Here is a 19,742-nt window from a genome sequence, read left to right on the forward strand (position 1 = left end):
CAAATCTCTACAAGATGACAGAGCCTTCAGACAAAAGCCTTACACTTCATGGTTATCAGAAGCCTCTCTCCTTAATTCCCCCATTTAATACATAATTATATCTGAATCTTAAAACAACACTTTAAGGAACTCATGGTAAGACCCTAAACTGCATGTGGAAATACAAAGATAGAACTTGTTCTGGGAGTGTGTGTGTACAATGCTAGAACTGCCTGACAGTGACTGGGGTGGGATTGTGCCAGGTACTATGGGAGTGGAGGAGGCAGCAAACATCACTCCTTTCCAACAGATGGAAAGTTAACCACAGTGACTTCTGCTGTTCCTTTAACAATTAACACTCCTATTTATGGATGGGAGAGGGAGTAGGAGGTGGGATTTGAGTCAGGGTGAGAGGGTGAGTATGGGGGAAAGAACCACTATATTCCTAAAGTAGTATCCATGTAAAATGCATTCGTTAAAAAAAAGAGAAGTTGGCTATGTGTGAACTGTGAGCACTGGCAACACGTTAAGAACAAGTACAGATGCACACTGTTCTGCAGCACTACTGCACTGCCATCAGGAAGTGGAGGACAACACCAACACAGCCCCAGTGACCACGTGCAGCAGGAGGGCTGGTAGACGATCTGTGTTTAAAAGTCAGGGCAAGTCCGATTGAGTATGTCCAAAATTGTACATCTCCTCCCTCTCTTTTTCCCACTCTTATATTTAACAGGGATCACTTTTCGGTTAAAATTTAAACACCTAAGATAATTGTGTGTTAATTACAGAGTTCAAAAAATAATACTAGAACAAAAAAATACTATAATGGATAAAGTATTGCATTGTACATCAACAGTTAGGACAAGCGCTGATCAAGTCACTGTTTCTCATAGTGTCCAATTCACTTCAACAGGTTTCCCCTTTGGTGCTCAGTTAGTTGTCGCCAATCAGGGAGATTATATGATATTTGTCCCTTTGGGACTGGCTTATTTCACTCAGCATGATGTTTTCCAGATTCCTCCATCTTGTTGCAAATGACCGGGTTTCACTGTTTTTGATTGCTGTATAGTATTCTATAGAGTACATGTCCCATAATTTCTTTATCCAGTCTACTGTTGATGGGCATTTGGGTTGGTTCCAGGTCTTAGCTTTTGTGAATTGAGCTGCAATAAACATTAAGGTGCAGACAGCTTTTTTTGTTTGCCAATTTAATTTCCTTTGGGTAAATTCCAAGGAGTGGGATGGCTGGGTTGTATGGTAGGGTTATATTCAGGTTTCTGAGGTATCACCAGACTGACTTCCATAGTGGCTTAACCAGTTTGCATTCCCACCAACAGTGGGTTAGTGTCCCTTTTTCCCCACATCCTCTCCAGCATCTATTGTTGGTAGATTTCTGAATGTAAGCCATTCTAATGGTGCAGTTAGAAATGTGCCAGGGGATTCCAATACAATCCAATCAAGGTGGCATGTGCCAATGCCATCTCACTAGTCCAAGTGATCAACTTCAGTTTACAACTGATCACACTGATAGGTCTAAGAGTCAAAGGGATCACACAAACAAGACTAGTGTCTTCGAATACTAACTGATAGAATCAAAAAGGGAGAGAATGATCCAACATGGGAAGCGGGATACACAGCAGACTGATAGAACGGCAGATGTCCTAAACAGCACTCTGGCCTCAGAATCAGCCCTTAAGGCAGCCAGATCTGATTCAAGAGCCCATGAGAGTATTTTAGGCATGGATAGCCAAGACACTCTGGAAAAAAAAAAAAAAAGAAGACCTAAATGAAAGATCTCTGCAAGTGAGATCCCAGTGGAAAGAACGGGGCCATCAAAGAAGGAGGTACCTTTCTCTGAAGGGAGGAGAGAACTTCCACTTTGACTATGACCCTATCGGAATAAGATCGAAGTCGGCAAACCCTAAAGGCTTCCATAGCCTTGGCAACTCATGACTAGAGCCTAGGGAGATTACTGACGCCATAAACAAGAGTGTCAAATTGTTAAGTCAACAACAGGAGTCACTGTGTACTTCCGTCTCATGTGGGATCTGTCCTTAATGTGTTGTCCAACGTGAAGTAATGCTATAACTAGTACTGAAACAATATTTTTACACTATGTGTTTCTGTGTGGGTGCAAACTGATGAAATCTTTACTTAGTATATACTGAATCGATCTTCTGTATATAAAGATAATTGAAAATGAAAAAAAAAAAACCTTGGTTTTAAATTGGACATTGCATAGAAAATTAATCAATTTTAAAAAAAAATCATGTAGGATCTCTGTCCTCAATGTGCTGTACATTGTGATTTAATGCTATAACTATTACTCCAACAGTATTTTTCACTTTGTGTTGCTATGTGGGGGCAAACTGTTGAAATCTATACTTAATATATACTAAACTGATCTTCTGTATATAAAGAGAATAGAAAATGAATCTTGATATGAATGGAAGGGGAGAGGGAGTGGGAAAGGGGAGGGTTGCGGGTGGGAGGGAAGTTATGGGGGGGGGAGCCATTGTAATCCATAAGCTGTACTTTGGAAATTTATATTCATTAAATAAAAGTTTAAAAAAAAGAAAAAAAAATAGAAGTCAGAGGGCATAGAAGCTTTTCAAAGCATTGGCAATCTATATTCCAACATCCTTGAGACAGAAGGAAAGGCAGGAGAAAGCCTGTTACTACTGCAACTTTGCAGATAGTGTAAAACAGGCTACATATATACAATATATCTGAAGTATCCATAATTTTTATAGGATCAGACCTGTGGAAAAATCTAGGCTATCAAACCATAAGCATCTTGAGTATTTGAAGAAGAGCTTCTACTCACCCTCTCAGGCACTCCTCTTTCCCACTCTACTTAATTTTGTAAGGAAATAACAGTCCTGAAATTATCTTAGCCTGTTGTGGAAACAAAACATCCCAGCATTCCAACTCCATACAACCAATCAAAATGGGAAATGACCAAGCTCAGCTATTTAACACCTTGGGGAGTCACAAGAATAAAATCCATGCGGCAACTGCCTACCTTATGCTAGCTGCTGAGATTCCTCCTAGCGTTATCACAACAGCTCCAGCCCAAGGTAACTGTAACTGTCATACCCATTTCTGTAGATAAGGATATTATACATAATAAAGCCTAAGTCTTCTTAAAACCTCATTGAGAACAGGAGAGCTGAATCTATCTGACTGCAAAGGTCACACGTGTTAGCTACACCCACACCTGGTTCTCACCCTTGTTTCCTTTCTCAGGTATATGACACCAGAGATCAATCATCAAATGCAATGATCATGGTACAGTAAACAATTCCTTTGAGAAAAAGGTAAGCAATGGAGCTGTGCTCCTTTTTGTGTCACATGTATGGGGATGAGTCTTCACATTTGCTACCAGAAATGCTCCTCTCCCCTCCTCTGAGCTATTTCCTATTGTTATTTTAGCTTAACTATCACTTCCAGAGAGAACTCTCACAATTGCCCAGGGTTAGGCCAGTTTCCCCTACAGAATGTTTTCACTATTTCTCATCAACCTGGCCTTAACAGATGCTTCTATTACATGTGTTGGTTGACTGGGTATATGGAGAAGGGGTACCTCCATCACTCTGGTGTGTTGTGAGCAGCTTCCTGAGAATGGCACGCTTGAGGAGCATTCTAAAAGACCAGGAGGATGAAGGTGGAGAAGGGCTGAAAAGGAATGGGCAGAAGCAGTGGCAATAAGGGCCTTCCATCAGAAGGAGCAGTAGATGCATAGCACGGAGGCAGGAAACAGGCTGAAAAATCTGAGTAACTGCAAGTAGTTCTTCATATAGAACTAATAAGTATTGATAAAATACTTGGGCCAGAATTTCCTCTCTATGCAGAATATAAGCTACACTTTGTTATCCTGGTTTAATCGTGTTGATTAAACAGAGTATAAAATACTGGTTATGATATAAGATCTCTGTAAAACATAAGCTCTCTGGAATGTGCTGTGTTAGTCTCACTGGCCCTTTCAAATGCTTCCCAGGAACCAAACAGTCACTTCTAGAGCTGACTGATACTACCTGGCAGTGCGCAATCTTTCCAGAGGCACATATATAGCTACAGAGTTTTACAAAATGGTCTTCAAACTCAGGGCTGAATTCCTAGAGAATTTGGAAGACAAAAAGGAGGTGTAAGAGAAAAGGAGCTATTGTGAGCCAGATCACTGCCATATCAGCAGCACCTCATGTGTATGACCTCACTTACTATGAAAACATCTCTATGCTGCTGAGGCAATATGGCTCAGACAGGTTATACCACGTGCCCAGGGTCATACAACTTCTAAGTGGTGGCACCTACACTCAAAGCTCAGGATGCTACCATTTCCATGTTCTGAATATGTATGCCAAAGATGTGATTTGCTCACCATGGCAGGTAACTGGCAAGGGAGGGTCCTGTTTTACTCTCATATATGTTGCTGATCTTCCAGAATGTCTCTGGTTTGCTCCTTGTGGAGCACCTACACCCCTTCTCATGCTAAGAAACAAGTCAGGGTCCAAGTGGAACTCATTGCCACATGATTATAGTGACCTCTAACTGCCTTAGTTCTCTTTGGTCTCAATTTGGTCCCCCCCCTCCTTTCCCCTTTCTGTAGGTCAATCTTTCCCTCAAGGCATAATATACATTTACAATGAGAACAAAAGAAGGACTTGCTGAAAAAAGGAGAAATTTTCATATTCAAAACAGACCATATATCCAACATAAAAACAGTGAAACAAATGTGGTTTTCCTACTTAAGATATTGTAGCTTCAAAGATAGAATGCTATTAAAGTATAATGCTTTCCTTGCCTTGAGAACAATCAGACTCAAACATCTGATACATATATCAGTGTCAACGGTCCACACATCTTCTAAACAAGGGCCTTTGCCTGCAGTGCAATCTTGAGAGAGTCACTCTGCTGGCTGGATCCTGCTGTTCCTCTGTCCAGCCAAGGGCTGATCTACATGCCGCGTGGAGTCCCTTGAAGCTCTAACATACACTCAATGGCTCATTCATAGAATCTGGCCTTAAACTAGTCAAAATAACTTCCCTTTTTGCTGAAAATAAATTGGCTAACACTTCTTAAAAACTCAGTACTAAATTAAATTAACCTCAGTCTTCTTTCAAAGGTCACAAGTAACAACATAATAGCTCCTTGGAAAAAACCTTGAGGTTCTTGAGGTTTTTTTTTTTTTAATATTTTATTTATTATTTGAAAGGTAGAGTTACAGAGACAGAAAGAGAGAGAGAGAGAGAGAGAGACAGACAGACAGGGTTTTCACCCACTGGTTCATTAACTAAATGGCTGCAATGGTAGGGGTGAAGCTGGGGGCTTCATCTGGGTCTCCACGCGGGGGCACCGGCCCTAGCACTTGGGCCATTGTCTACTGCTTTTCCAGGCCATAAGCAGAGAGCTAGATCAGAAGAGGAGCAGCTGGGACACAAACTGGTGCCCATATGGGATGTCTGTGCAGAAGGTAGAGGCTTAGTCTACTACACCACAGCTCAGGCACCCAGTTCCTGAGAATTTTATCTCTGTCACAAGGATAAAGTGAGAGTGATCACTTCATACAACTGAAAAGGAATTTCTTTGAGATGGTTCTCGATTGTTTAAGTTGAAATCAGAAAGGACAGCTATAGGACTGATACACAGAAGAGTCTAACAATTGCTTTCTGACCAAACTAAGCCTCCTTTATTAAATGAAGCGAGCAGTAATGAACATCAGTACAGACTGGGAATTTGTCTGTGAAGCACAGTTACGGATAAAAAAATGGAGGTGAAGAATGTTTTCCAATGAACAAAAAGATAAGAGGTAGCATAATTCGGTCCAGCAATGGTTTGGTGATATGACAGTCTCAGTTTTGACAAGTGAAAACTTTAAACTGACATTTGCTATCATTTTACCCAGTTTCTGATTATTTATTGCAAGACTGTCATCAAGCTGAGGAGCTGGGCACAGCTGAGCCCCATTCTCATACCTGTCAGTTCCATCTGAATTGCTTTTGCAGCATTTCATTTTGTGTACCTCAAATGTCTATTAGCCAAAGACGTGTCCTATTTCCCAAGGATAAACTAAAAATTCAACATACAGTGAAGAGGGAAAAACGTTAAAATCTCTTCATTTATAGACAGAAATTAAAATATTAATAATAAAAACGAAAATATTTATAGTCTGAATATTCCTGACCTCCACTAAAAGGGAACACATGGAAGCCCCTCTCTCAGTAGCTCCAGAGTGGGCCTCTCTCTCTGACACTGAGTCCGACTCTCCATCTCCAGACACGAGGTCACTCTTCATCTCCAGCAAGCCTCCACTCTGCACATTCCACCTATCCTCATTCCCCACCCACCTCTGCAACTCTTTCACTGTGCACTACGGAAGTCATGAAATTCAACAGAATTTCATATCTAGAAAAATCCCCTGTATATTCTCAAACTCTTTGAAACCTTCTTGTCCAACAGAAAGTTGATTCACTGTAGTGACAAACCTTTTCCCTCAGCTCTCTCCAATTTTTTCATTATCTACCAAGCTAAGGGCCCACTGGACCTAGAAGGGTCACTGCTCTCTTTCCTCTACCCTTAATACATCACTTCACTTTCAGATCTTTACGTTTCACTTTTCTGGACCAACACCTGGCTGCGAGTCTCCCAATAGCACCAATGTGCTGAGTCTTAGTGATTTCTGTACATAAAGTAGATGGTCATTTAAACAAGCAGGCCTTTCAATCACTGACTCTCAGCTCGCTCAGGGTCCACTGATCTTGCCTCCTTTGACCATTCAATTTCCATGCACACTAGGATTTTACATGTTCAGTGTCATGTTACAAACATTCTGACTACTATTTCTTCTCTTTAAGTTGCTGGTAGTACACTGATTATTCTTCCAAATCCATTGCAATCATCCCCTCTACTACTTTTATACTCTTCATCCTTCACTAAATTCAAGAATCAATTCTCGTTCCTCATGTTATGTGACCAATCAGTAACTGATACAACTGACCACCTTCCTCTTCCCTGCTATTCTTTTCTGTTCTTGGCCTCCAGGATGCTTTGCTTCCGGGTTTCATTCCTATTTCACTGACTACTTATCAGTCATCCACTCATCTTTCTTCTTAAAATTGGAACAGTCCACAGTTCAGAGCCTGGTACTTTTTTCTGCTTTATCTAACAGGTCCCTTGGCACAAACATTTATCTCAAATCTTTACTTGAAATGTAATCTAAATAGAAAATTCTCTCAAATTTATAGCTCTAGACCAGGTACTTCTCCAAGGGTCATTTTACACCTAGGTGTCTGCTGAACATTTCAACTTCTAATAGCCATCTCAAATAGAAGGCCAAAATTACATGGAACTTCTTATCTCATTACCTAAGCCTTTCTACATCTCAGATGATACTAACTTTATTTTGGTTTTTAAGGACAGAAAGCTGAGAGTCATTCTTTTCACCCACTATAATATTTGCCTGGAACAATTTTACCTACAAACATCTCCATGGCTAACTTTACCTTTCTCAAGACTTTGCTCAAACGATGCCATATCCAAGACATCTTCTGAGATGAAAACTGCAATCCCCTACCCTGGCACACCTGATCCACTTTATCTTGCTCTATTTTCTTTTTTCTACAAAATTTGTCACCTTCTAAATACACCCTAATCTATTCATTATGCTCACTGTTAACTTTCTCTCATGAAAACGTTAAGTCCTACAAGGGAGGCATTTCTGTCTGTTTTATCACTCACACATACACACACACACACACCATACACATTAAATACTCTGAATAGATTACAACAAAATTATCAAAAACAAAAACAAACCAATCTGTGTGTTCAGGCAGTTTAGAAAAGACAAAGTGTTAGTAATGAGTAAACTTGAACAAGAGGCATCTCCCCGACCCACCTCAATTCTAAATGTATAAGGATTCAAATAAACAAAGAAGATGCGAACTCTTGCCTCTTAGTAGCTAGTACAGACAAATACATTTCCATAGAACACGGAGTAAGTATAGACCCTGGTATCAGAGTCTAATTTTGTTGGTGGTAGGAGGAAGGTAAGAAGGAGGAGGCTATTCAATGAAGGTGACACATGAGTGGTTGAGGGACTCTGAGGAGGAGGAGAGAGAATGTGATGCAACTGAACTCCTGAAGAAGGGAAATTACTAGTTATCCTACTATATTCAGGGTGCTGCTGGCAAATACATAATTACAGAATATATCCATACTCACTATTATTAATAATTAAAACTATAGTTACACATTTGAAGTATACATGATCTCATTTAACATGACAATGCTGTGAAGCAGATATTATTCTATTTCCTTTATATACAAAACAAATGAAGCTCTCAAAGCTTACTGAGGTATCCAAGGATGATAAAGTAAAAACCAAAGTTGTAAGTCAACTCTGTCTCACATAATGGCTGATTTTTGCCCAGACACCAGGGCACCTTTTCTGAAATACTAAAAGCCAAGAGTTTACCCTTTTGACAAGAAATCTATACAAGTATGTTTATACATAGAATTTTTTTCTTTCCTTATGTCTTCTCTCTTTATCCCAAATCGACAACCTGTGACAATCACATCTTTTTTGGCACTTGGTAATTCAATGTGAATTATAATCCACATTTTTTTACTTTGATTTGTCTCATTAAAAAAAAAATATTCTCTCCTCCCCAAGCCCCTTTTAAAAATATTTATTTATTTATTTGGAAGGCAGAGACAGAGACATAGATCTTTCATCTCTCGTAACATCTCCCAGATGGACATTGGCCAAGTCAGAGTTAGGAGCCTGGAATTCCATTCTGGGTCTTCCATATTGGCAGCAGGGATCCAAGCACTGGGGCCTTCTTAGGCACATTAGCAGGACTCTGGATTGGAACTGGAGTAGCCAGGCCTCAAACTGGAAGCAGCAGCTTAACCCGGGCCACAATGCCTGCCCCACTACTTTCCCTCATTTGCTTTGTTTTCCCTTTCTGGCAACCTCAGTGTAGTTACTTTTGAAGTTTTGGGCTCCAACTTTCTTATCTCCTAGATTTCCTATCATGTAGTTCTTCCCCCTTTAGTACTGTTCATTGGCCTGCTTAGCCATCTATTAATTCCTTAATTCCCAATTCTAACTGGTTTGGCCTTGATGGATGCCTTCTGTTCTTATTCACTTGAAGATTTACTTACTTACTTGATAATCATCCTCTATTTGATGTGCACTGTTCACTCATGGTGTCAGTTTCTCAGTTTACTGAGTCTGAAGTTTCTTACATGGCTTGTAAATTATGGATGTGTGTTAATTCTTGCTTTCAAGATTCTCAAAGTTTGCTCGTCTGTGAATGTTATCACTTATTTAAAATAGTTTCTTGGTGGTGGTAATGGAAAAAGGACAGACTCTACATTTGGGGGTTCCTAATTCCCCTAGAGGGTGGTTTTACCTGAGGCTTAGTCCTGTGTTGTGACGCCTTTAATCTGGGAATAAACAGTATTGCTCTGTGCTTCCAAGCTCCACTGAGTCAGGAGCAAGACCAGACTAGACTAGTTGCTCCAAAGGCAGTTTTTCTATCAATTATGAGAACACCCTGAACCCCTTAGTACTCTTTGGTCACAGCAACTGATTTGGGATTATATCTTTCACAGACCACTCTAACACTCTTCTCCTGAATGGGGGTTTGTTGTTTTGTTTTCATAAAACTGATTCCATTTCCTTCTTCTCAGTAAATCTTTTCAAACTCATTTCTGCTACTATGTGAGATTTTAAGGAGGGATTGTATGGAACAGGTATATATTCTTAGTCCATCTCCCTGATTTTATTTTTGTTTCTGTTTTTAAAGTCCTCTAATTTATAACACATTTAGACAAACTTTAGCTCTCAAAATCCCTGCTTGAAGAAGACATTATTTAATTTTACAGGTAAGAAAAAAAGAGGGAGAAAATGAGAACCATATCTAATTCACATTTGTTATGTACAGTACTTATCCTTAATATATGATGGTATTCCAAAAACAAAAAGGTGAATGAAAGACTAATACAAACATGGGCACTGAAAACTCTGTCCATGTATCAATGATGAGTGTCTAATAGTACTGTTTGTTTACTATTAGTGAAATGACTTTCTTTGGAGGAGAGGAAGAACAGTAAATCCCTTCAGACGTCAAATTACTAAGTTCTGCACTATTGCATTAATACTGAAGAGCTAATTTCCCTGATTATTTTATCCTGTTCCTTTAAAATCTTATCTATAATCACTATGATAAAAATTAATATTTCATCCAACATTGACTAAATGCTTATTATGACAGGAAAAACTGAAGAACTAGACATGTACAACCCAGGTAATTGCTTATTGACTGACTGTCCCAGTCTACCATTTCCATTCTACTTAGGGGGTTTAATTCTTAAAAACACCATTAAGAAACTTTATATTCAGGGCCAGCACTGTGGTGCAGTAGGTTAAGCCACTTCCTGCAATGCTGGCGTACCATATCAGAGCACAGGTTCAAGTCCTGCTGCTGTACTTCCAATTCATGTCATTGCTAATATTCCTGGGAAAGCTGTGGAAGACAGCCCAAGTACATGAGTCTCTGACACCTGTATGGGAGACCAGACGAAGTTCCTGGCTCCTGGCTTCAGTCTGGCCTGGCCCCAATTGTTGTGGTCATTTGGGCAGTGAACGAGTAAGAGGAAGATCTTTTTCTCTCTGTCTCTGTCACTCTAATTTTCAAATAAATAAAAATAATTCTCAAAAAAACAAAAAATTTTATAGACAATAAATGAAAGTATTTAAAATGAATTTTGGGGATAATATCTCATTTTCCCATATCATGGATTCCTCAAGATTTAAAATCTTTTATGGTAAATGGCTAAAACATTTCCAATCTGTTTTCAATAAAAGTCTTACTTATCTAACAGTTATTTGATGAATTTAATACTTCATCAGAAAGATATTTAGTAAGTTTCAGAATGAGTATGTGTAAGCTGGACAGAAAAAGAGCTATAACAAGGTCCTGTCATCTGACTGTGGCTTTGTTGCATTTTAGCCTTTCCTTGATTTTTATGCATCAGAGTTGCTACTGGAGCTATTGTCATCCAACCTGGGAAAGGTATCACAGTAACTTTGCTTCATTCCTGTTTTCTATCTTTCACTAAATGTGTTTAAATTGAATACATGATTGCTATTATTTTGTCCCTCTTAGGAATTCTGAGTTAGTGCAAGTTTTGTTGTGTGAGGTGACCTGGCATTCAGAGTGCTTCCTATGTGAGCAGCAGGCAGCCACCATGGCATTTCTGCCCTTAAGGAACTTACGATGTGAGGATGATTCACTTGTTGGGAAGTACGCACAAGCTGTAGCATATTCTGGACATCTCACTTGATTTTGCTCTTGCTGCTGGATTCCACAGCCTTCACACCACATCTCCAAAATGGCCTGGAGAAGTGGCTTACAAAGCGTGGCCTGCGGACTCCCAGAGGGCCATCAAAGTAAACTATTTTCCCAGTAATACTAGGATGTTACTTGTCTTTTTCACTGCGATGACGTTTGCACCAAATGTTCTATGTTAAAAAGTGGTGGTTCTTCTGTCCTTAATGTGTTGTTCAATGTGAATTAATGCTATACTAGTACTGAAACAGTATTTTACATTTTATGTTCTGTGTGGGTGCAAACTATTGAAATCTTTACTTAATATATACTAAATTGATCATCTGTATATAAAGAGAATTGAAAATGAATCTTGATATGAATGGAATGGGAGAGGGAGCGGGAGATGGGAAGGTTGCAGGTGGGAGGGAAGTTATGGGGGGGAAAAGCCACTGTAATCCATAAGCTATACTTTGGAAATTTATATTTACTAAATAAAAGTTTAAAAAAAAGTGGTGGTTCTTTGTCAGAAATTAAGGCAACACCACAAAGCTGTACTAGTTAAAAACAAAGTGATTTTCACTTAAGAAGACTCCTGTGTAGAAGTAAAACTTACTGATCTCCTTCATTCTCAACTGTTAAGTGCATACATAGCCTTTTATCATTTCATATGCTGAGAGGAAAAGTAGTCTCACAGCAATTCTTGGGCACAATGAAGTACACTAGTGACCTCAAGGAAAAGCACCTGGTATTTCTTTACCTAGTTAGTTCACTGATTGCTCTTTTCACATAGTATCATTTTTACTTGAGAGAATGAAGGGCAACACACAATGCTTATTCAGATTTGGGTATCTGATAGAAGTATTCTCAAAAATGAATGAAAAGGGCCTGCCATTTTTCAAGACAACTGACAGTATTTGTTAACAATGATGGAAGTTCAGCCTTTAAGTAAAAGCTACAAGTTTGGCCGGTGCCGCGGCTCAATAGGCTAATCCTCCGCCTAGCGGTGCCGGCACACCAGGTTCTAGTACCGCTCGGGGCACTGGATTCTGTCCCGGTTGCCCCTCTTCCAGGCCAGCTCTCTGCTATGGCCCGGGAGTGCAGTGGAGGATAGCCCAAGTGCTTGGGCCATGCACCTCATGGGAGACCAGGAGAAGCACCTGGCTCCTGGCTTCAGATCAGTGCAGTGCGCCGGCTGCAGCACACCTGCCGCGGCGGCCACTGGAGGGTGAACCAACGGCAAAGGAAGACCTTTCTCTCTGTCTCTCTCTCTCACTGTCCACTCTGCCTATAAAAAAAAAAAAAAAAAAAAGCTACAAGTTTGGAAAACTAGTATGTGCCACTATAAGCTGATAGCAAGCCAATGCTTCTTGTTTGAGATCAGTGATGATCACAAATGCGATTCTTTTTGATACTGCACAATGAAATGTGTCACATCATGGAAAAAATGTGCATTAGCCGGTAAGCCAATATTTTTTAAATGAATACAAGCATGTTGTCACAAAATCCATCAAGTATCAAGACAGACAAAGCTATTTTAACATAACAGAGCATGAATATCTACAGATGTTTCAGAGCCCACACTGCAACTAACTTTTAAGAAACTATCATCTGCCAAGTTATGGTATTCAAAGAATAGCCATAATTATTTGAAAAGGCTACTTTTCATTTTCTAGCTACATATCTGTTGTTCAAACTTCTACAACCAAAAAATATATCACATTAGACGAATGTAGAGGCAGGTATGAAAATCCATAATGGCACAATTCTTACTATTTCTTTTGGAAAATAATAATTTTTTTCATAAAAGTAATCACATTAACAGGCAATGAGTTCTTATTTTAAATTAATACTTAAAATGTTTCTTTGAATTTCTTTTTTTTTAACTTTTATTTAATGCATATAAATTTCCAAAGTACAGCTTATGGATTACAATGCCTTTCCCCCCATAACTTCCCTCCCACCCACAACCCTCCCCTTTCCTGCTCCCTCTCCCCTTCCATTCATATCAAGATTCATTTTCAATTCTCTTTATATACAGAAGTTCAGTTTAGTATATATTAAGTATAGATTTCAACAGTTTGCCCCCACATAGCAACACAAAGTGAAAAATACTGTTTGAGTACTAGTTAAAGCATTAAATCACAATGTACAGCACATTAAGGACAGAGATCCTACATGAGGAGTAAGTGCTCAGTGACTCCTGTTCTAGACTTAACAAATTGATACTCTTGTTTATGGCCTCATTAATCACCCTAGGCTCTTGATCCTATATGGGGAGCAAGTGCACAGAGACTCCAGTTGTTGATTTAACAATTGACACTCGTGTTTATGACATTAGTAATCACCTGAGTCTCTTGTCATGAGCTGCCAAGGCTATGGAAGCCTCTAGAGTTCACCGACTCTGATCATATTTAGACAAGGTCATAGTCAAAGTGGAAGTTCTCTCCTCCCTTCAGAGAAAGGTACCTCCTTCTTTGATGACCTATTCTTTCCACTGGGATCTCACTCACGGAGATCTTTCATTTAGGTCATTTTTTTTGTTTTTGACAGAGTGTCTTGGCTTTCAACGCAGAAAATACTCTCATGGGCTTTTCAGCCAGATCCGAATGCCTTAAGGGCTGATTCTGAGGCCAGAGTGCTGTTTAGGACATCTGCCATTCTATGAGTCTGCTGTGTAACCCACTTCCCATGTTGGATTGTTCTCTCCCTTTTTTGTTCTATCGGTTAGTATTTTCAGACACTAGTCTTGTTTATGTGATCCCTTTTGATTCTTAGACCTATCATTATGATCAATTGTGAACAGAAATTGATCCAATGGACTAGTGAGATGGCATTGGTACATGCCACCTTGATGGGATTGAATTGGAATCCCCTGGTATGTTTCTAACTCTACCATTTGGGGCAAGTCAGCTTGAGAATGTCCCAAATTGTACATCTCTTCCCTCTCTTATTCCCACTCTTATATTTAACAGGGATCACTTTTCAGTTAAGTTTCAACACTTAAGAATAACTGTGTATTAATTACAGAATTAAACCAGTAGTATTAAGTAGAACAGACAAAAAAAATACTAAGAGGGATAACATACCAAGTTGTTCATCAACAGTCAGGGCAAGGGCTGATCAAGTCACCGTTTCACAAATTTCTTGTATGGTAAATATTAACAGATATAAACCATATACACTAAAAACTTCGTAGCATTCATTAGTTTAGAGTATAAAGGCGGCATGGAATCTTAAACTGTCAGAAATATCTGGTGTAGAATACAAGGCAAGAGTAAATTTTAAGAGACAGCAGGTCAAGTATTATACACATTTACCTGTAGATTGGTTTATTTTAATCTGGAGAATTGTCTCTGTCTATGCAGTGACAGGGGAGACACTACTAACTAGCCAGCCACATAGACAGAGCCCAATGTCTCACACGATACCATGGTTTAAAAATCCCTGTCTTGTGCGAGGCATTTGACCACGTGGCTAAGATGCCCATTTCCTTTATCAGAGTGCCTGGGTTCAATTCCAGTTCCAGCCTCCAGTTCTAACTTCCCATTAATGGAGACCCTGGGAGGCAGACGGTGACGGCTCAGGTAAATAAGTTCCTACCCATTCAAAAACAAAACGAAACAGATTTTGTTTTCTGGGTAACATGGGAAGAAAAACCCAGAGAAAATGAAATTTCAAATACATCGGGGCTGGCACTGTAGCGTAGCAGGTAAAGCCGCTGCCTGCAGTGCTGGCATTCCCTATGAGCGCCGGTTTGAGACCCGGCTGCTCCACTTCCAATCCAGCTCTCTTCTATGGCCTGAGAAAGCAGTAGAAGATGGCCCAAGTACCAGAGTGGGAGACCCAGAGGAAGCTCCTGGCTCTTGGCTTTGGGTTGGCACAGCTCCAGCTGTTGCAGCCAATTGGAGAGTGAACCAGCGATGGAGGACCTCTCTCTCTCTCTGCCTCTCCTTCTCTCTGTGTAACTCTGACTTTCAAAGTAAAATAAATAAATCTTTAAAAACAAAAGTGTATTAAGAGGAAAGTAATTGAGTGAGGAGATGAGCTTTAAAAAAACAGATACATAGTAATATAAATACATATATAGGTTCTTCTCAATCATCAGGAACAGTTTCAGCTCTAGAATAACTTCAGTTCCTTAACTGGTATGAATTATTTACTACTGCCAACAATGTTAGAAAACAGAAAAATAAATTTAGGTTTGAATTTTTGTTTTAGAAAATAAAAATTATATCTATTTGCAAATATTTGAATATTTAAATAAATTTAAAAGGATAGTTTAAACCTACAGTTTAAACCTATGGTTTAATTAGAGGGTGTCTCTCTCTAAGATAAAGGCTCAGCTAACAAAAACTGAAGGCCTACACAGCAGACTCATAGAATGACAAATGCCCTAAATAGCACTCTGGCCTCAGAATCAGCCCTTAAGGCATTCTGATCTGGCTAAAAAGCCCATGAGAGCATTTTAGACATGGAAAGCCAAGACACTGTGGCAAAAAATGACCTACATGAATGATTTCTGTGAGTAAGACTCCAGTGGAAAAAGGGGGCCATCAAAATGGAGGCACTTTTCTCTGAAGGAAGGAGAGAACTTCCACTTTGCTTAGGCCCTGTCTAAAAATCAATGGAGTTTGTGGACTCAAGAGGCTTCCATAGCCTTGGCAGCTCATGACAAGAGTGTCGTGTGACTACTGACATCATAAATAAGAGTGTCAATTGTTAAATCAACAACATGAGTCACTGTGCGCTTACTTCCCACATAGGACCTCTGTCTTTAATGTGTTGTACTATGAGAATTAACGGTAAAACTTGTCTTCAAACAGTACATTATACTTTGTGTGTCTGTCTGGGTGCAAACTGTGGAAATCTTTACTTAGTATAGAGTTTGTCTTCTGTATATAAAAATAATTAAAAATGAATCTTAATGAAGAATGGGATGGGAGAGGGAGAAGGATGTAGGACTGGAGTGGGAGTGGGAGGGCAGATATGGTGGGAAGAACCGCTATATTCCAAAAGCTGTTCCTATGAAATTTGTATTTATTAATTAAAAGCTTTCTAAAAACAAAAACAAAACCAAAAACAAAACAGGGGCCGGCGCTGGTTAATCCTCCACCTGTGGTGCCGGCATCCCATATGGGCGCTGGTTCTAGTCCCGGTCTCTTCCAAGGAGTGCAGTGGAGGATGGCCCAAGTGCTTGGGCCCCTGCATCGGAATGGGAGACCAGGAGGAAGCACCTGGCTCCTGGCTTTGGATGGGTGTAGCTCTGGCCGTTGTGGCTTTTTGGGGAGTGAACCAACGGAAGGAAGACCTTTCTGTCTCTCTCTCTCTCTCTCAATGCCTATAACTCTGTCAAATAAATAAATAAAATCTCAAACAACAACAACAACAAAAAAGAACAAAACAAAACAAAAAGAACTGAAGGCCTGATTTTCTAAATTACAGACCTTTCAGAGTTGATATTGTTAACCTGACTGATAGGAAACATTTCATTGTTCAGGAGAAGATCCATCACCAGGCTGAAGGGGGAGGGAAAATAAAGGCCAATTTACAAAATAATTTCACCATGCTTTTTTAAGTTATAAAGTAAGATTTGGTAAAAAGAGTAAATGTAAATAGGTATGAAAACATTCTGCATTCAAATAATTAACAGTTAACACAAATTGTAGTTCATCATTGGGTATGGGTATATGGGAACTCTTTGTACCTTCCTCATGAATCTATGAATCTAACACTGTAGTCCCCAAAAAGTCTTTTAGAAAATTAAAACTGAAAATTGATATCCTATATTTTTCATAAAGTAGAATTCTAAAATGATAAGAAAACAGATCCTTTCCTCCATTACTAGTAAACTAGTAATTTAAAAAGCAATGAATTTGGTTATATTTAAAATATTTAATAGTAGCCTTATTTTGCAAACTGATACTATTAAAATCTGAATTTTACTGTGGCAATAATATTAGCCTACAGCTCTATATACTCTACAATAAAAGTATAGTCATCTAATTTATTAAGTCTTATAACTGTTCTAGAAGAAACCCATTTTACTGTTTTATTCCCACGGAGACTGAGACCCACAGGTGAAGCCCTGCTCTAGGGACTGTGCTACACTTCACTGCCCGGGTCTAATCAAACCTGGTCCAGTGTCCTGGCCCTGCCACCTAGCAAATGCATTTACTGAATCTAATATAAACACCCTTGCTATCTGAGAATCTAATAAGACCCTTGCCATCTTCATCTACTGACTTATTCACTCAGGGATTCAATTGGTTTCAAAACATTTAAGAAACAAATTCATTACTTTCAGAGAGCTTGTATGTATATTACAATGAGAGACAGACACAGCTTATATGTCACACGGAAAGGAGTCCTACTAAGAATACAAAGAGTGGCTGAGTCTGCAGGGATGGAATAGGCTTTTATTTTTTACTCTGGAGAGAGAACCCTTCAAATTACGGGTCATTTGAGGGAAGATTTGAAGGTACTGAAGGAGTCATGCAGATACTGTAGGGCAGAGGGACTGTCCAGTCACAAAGTCTTTCTGGGGGCACATTCATGGCATAGCTGAAGCCTAGAAAGACAGGCAGTGCAGGTGGAGCAGAGGGGACAACAGGGAGGGTGACAGAATCAAAGAGAATGCAACAAGCTAGGGTGGATCACGGAGGATCACGTAGGCCACTGAAAAGCTTGGGTTTCTTGTTTCTTGCTTTGTATTTTTAAATTTTTTTAAAATCCTGAGATGGGAAGATCTGATATTTTAATGGATAACTTTTATTTAATGAGAAAGGATGGAGTATGGCAGAAATAGCTTTTGAGGGAAAAGAGATCAGAAGTGTGATTCAGGACACATTGGGTTCAAGAGGCCTCATGGGAGAGAGTTGGAAGCAGTAGTAAAGAGAAATCTAGGGGTCAGTTTGAATTGGAGACCTAAACTGGGATTTATCCTACAGATAAACCATAAAACACCATGAGATCACCTAGGGCCTAATTGTAAATGAGAAGCATCAAAGGACTGGGCCTTGAGGCACTGCAAAACAAAGAAAAGAGGTGACTTGGCAGGAGAGACTGAGAATGCACAGCCAAGGAAGCGGAAGCATGGAGGCTCCTCAGATAGCAAGGGTCTGTGGTGCTTCAAACAGAAGGAGGGACCCCCTAACCATCTGGGATGGAAGACAACCAAGGACTGAGAAGTGACTTGGAGATTTGGCCACTTAAGAGTCATGGAGAATACTGGAAAGAGTTGTTTGGTGATAAAAAGATCAAGTTCAAAGGAAACTGGGATGAAGTCAAGTAGAGACAGTGAAATGAGACCACTACTGAACATTTCAGCTTAGGTTTTGTAGTTAGAATGTGTATATGTGATATCGCCCAGCCTTATTAATAATTTCAGGTATTTAATAATCTTATTGGGTTCTTGACATCTATTCAGAGAATTCTGAATACTGGCTCAAATAAACCAGACAACATGGTAAGTTTTTAAGCATTCTATTCAATGAGAGACATGTATAGGAAAATGAAGGTCTTTATTAGGGGAGAAAGAAGTCTAGAAGCTAAGTTGGGTCCATACCAGACAGAAAGCAGGCAGGATCCACGTGGAACAAGCATATGATTATGAGCAGCCACAGGTAGCTTAGCACGGGCAGCAAAGCAAAGGCAGAGAACGAGCCATGGGCACTCCAGGCCTTTTATAGGATTTCCAAAGGGGAGTGGTTACATAGTCTTATGATAGACAGGTGGGCATTCAGGTGAGATCAGTTAGGGGCATGAGATCACACAGGAGGTATGGTGGAGGGGTGTGGTCTCCAGCTTACAAATCTAATCAATTTGATCCTGTCTGCCTATATCATAGGTACATGTGTTTACATAGTCCCCCTACTGTATCAACATCTCACCTCTAGTGTAAGCTCAAATCTGCACATGATATCTAACACATTTTTTTTCCTTTGTTATAATTTCATGGATACAGTTGATCTTAGTAATTTCAGCACACTTTTTTTTCTTTCTTTATTAAGTTGAGAACTTATATCTTTTCACTTAAAGAAATCACATTATGTCTTCCCTTTTGCCATATCCTAATTGCCAGCACCACTACCCTTGAGCTTTGGAGCTATGGTTAAGTATAATATGGGTTACCTGAAAAACAAACAATGCAATACCTCTACAGTCCATGTGATACAGCTACTAAGTAACTAACAGGTGGGTAGTGCATACAGTGTGGAAACACTGGCCAAAATGATGATTCATATCCTGGGCTAGATAAAGTGGTACAGTGTGATATTCCATCATGGTACTCAGAATGGCATTCAACTTTAATGATTTTTTTCTTTCTGGAATTTTCCATCACTTTGGAACTACAGTTAACTGAGGACAGGTGAATACTTAGAAAGTAAAACTTGGAGCCAGCGTTGTGGAGTAGTAGGTTAA

At 39.5% G+C, this 19,742-nt stretch overlaps 1 protein-coding gene across 2 annotated transcripts in view; it reads right to left on the minus strand.

Moving 5' to 3' along the window:
• KHDRBS3 (KH RNA binding domain containing, signal transduction associated 3) overlaps positions 1-19,742 on the minus strand; it is a 224,540-nt gene that overhangs the window by 8,248 nt on the left and 196,550 nt on the right. The gene's annotated exons all lie outside the window — the stretch shown is intronic.

The sequence above is a fragment of the Lepus europaeus genome, chromosome 4 (assembly GCF_033115175.1).
Source record: "Lepus europaeus isolate LE1 chromosome 4, mLepTim1.pri, whole genome shotgun sequence".
NCBI classification, from domain to species: Eukaryota; Metazoa; Chordata; class Mammalia; order Lagomorpha; family Leporidae; genus Lepus; species Lepus europaeus.